Source organism: Alexandromys fortis, unplaced genomic scaffold, assembly GCF_014885135.2.
Source record: "Alexandromys fortis isolate MF-2015 unplaced genomic scaffold, M_Fortis_MF-2015_v1.1 scaffold_111, whole genome shotgun sequence".
Lineage (NCBI taxonomy): Eukaryota > Metazoa > Chordata > Mammalia > Rodentia > Cricetidae > Alexandromys > Alexandromys fortis.
The window spans coordinates 5,102,376-5,104,721 of NW_026067996.1; positions in this window are offsets into that span (position 1 = coordinate 5,102,376).

Genomic DNA, 2,346 nt, shown 5'->3' on the forward strand with positions numbered 1-2,346 from the left:
TAGATGCCCTTCAATGGAAGAATGGATGAAGAAAGTATGGAATATATACATATTAGAGTACTACTCAGCGGTAAAAAACAATGACTTCGCGAATTTTGCATGCAAATGGATGGAAATAGAAAACACTATCCTGAGTGAGGTATCCCAGACCCAAAAAGATGAACATGAGATGTACTCACTCATAATTGGTTTCTAGTCATAAATAAAGGACATTGAGCATATAATTTGTGATCCTAGAGAAGCTAAATTAATATAACTTCTAAATGGTTCTCACCCAAGCAGAACCTTTTCTCTGTTACCCCGTATGCTCCTCTGTTCTATTACATTAATAGGCCACCAGTATGAGTTCTGTCCCTCAGAGTTTCCAGAAGAAATTATAGGAGATTGGTATACTTTTTACCTTTAGTGTAGAATTTCATCCATTTATATATTTCTCCCTGTGTGCCTTTTATCTTTTGAAAGATGCATCCCTTTCACCTCCATGGTCAATGTGTGGCATGAACTTGTTCATAGTATTTTTTTTTTACATCATTGGAATTGGTACTGATCACTTCCTCAATTCATTTTTGATGTGTGTGCATGCACCCACACTTGCTTACAACTTTCTGGCTTGGGTTTTGTTTCTTTCAATATGGACTCTTGCCCTGTAACCCAGACTGACCCTGAATTCTCAGTCCTTTGAAGTGTTGGGGTTATAGGCTTGTACCAACACATTTGTCTGCCTTTTTCAAATCATCTTTCTTGTTCTGAAGGGTTCCCTAGCTAAAGTTAAGAAAGCTTGTGGATTTAATTTATGTTAGCTTATTTTCATATTTATTTTAGCTTGTCTCAGTAAATGCAAAATAAATTTCCTATAGGTCCCTTACAGAAGGGACTTTCAAGGGAATCATGGGAATTTCTTTGTTTAAAATTGGTGGTTTTAGATCTCTTACATTTGAAGTAGTAATTGATGTGTTCGTTACTGATGCTGTTTCCCTTGTGGTTTGTTTTTCATTACTTTTACACCTTCAATCTTAACTGAACATTTTATATTGCTGTGTTGGAGGATGCTGCTCATTAGTTCTCGGCCGCTTAGCCCCAAAATAATCACACAGAAACGGTATTATTTAAATCACTGTTTGGCCCATTAGCTCTAGCTTTTTATTGGCTAACTCTCACATCTTAATTTAACCCATCTCCATTAATCTGTGCATCACCATGAGATCATGGCCTACCAGCAAAGTTTCAGCACATCTGTCTCCTGCAGTGGCTCTATGGCTTCTCTCTGACTCTGCCTTCTCCCTTCCAGCATTTAGTTTAGTTTTTCCTGCCTATCTCTGTTCCCCTATAACTCTGCTATAGGCCCAAGCAGTTCCTTTATTAACCAATGATATTCACAGCATACAGAGGGCAACCCCATATCATTACTGTATCTCATTTTAGCCAAGAAATTATATTTTACACATCTCCTATTCCCATGGTTACCTTAGATTTTCAGTCTTTATTTTAAATCTAATCCAAGGTCCTGTTCAAATGGTGTCAGGACACTTTAGGTGTAGTACAGTATATTTGATTTTTTGAGATGGTTTCTCTGCATAGCCCTACTTGTCCTGGAACTCACTCTGTACACCAGGCTGACCTCGAACTCAGAGGTGCCTCTGCTTCCCAAGTGCTAGGATTAAAGGGGCTTGCCACCATTGCCTGGCCCAGTATACTTTTAATTATTGTATTTTTGTTATCTCTACCTCAAATAACTATCCTTTAGATAAATTTATATTAAAAATACTCACTTTCACTTATTTCTTATGAGATGGTGCACATTTTCTTTGTGTATCTACTTTTTAATGGACATTGTATGTGGAGCAGGTCTATAAGAGATGGATTCCCTCAGATGGTATTTTTGTTGGTTTATTTTTTGAGAAAAAAATTTTTTTTTCTCCTTCACCTTGAAGAATGATTTTGCTGGATCTAGAATTCATGTTTGTTTTCAAAGTGATTAAATCTCAGTTATTTAGTAGACCTTTGTGTGTTGTTTCTTGATTTATTTTCTTCTGCTCCATCCTCCATTCCCTGGCCCCTGCTCAACCTGTTGAATCCTTTTCCTGTTAGGAAAGTAAGGGGGAGAGGATTGCCACTCTCCATATTTATTGTGCTCTTGGAAAGCATTCTCCCTAGGAAATAGGCCTTGGTTATGGCAAAAGGTTCTGGGTAGGCCTCAGAATCATGTCTCCTGTCCTAGACAGAGCCTCAGGGATTCTTTTTCAGATCTTCACCATAAGGAACACTACCCCTTGTGGGATTCCAGAAGATAAAATTCAAAGAACCTACGGGCCCAAAAGAATAAGGATGGGGTTGTTGGAGTTTTCT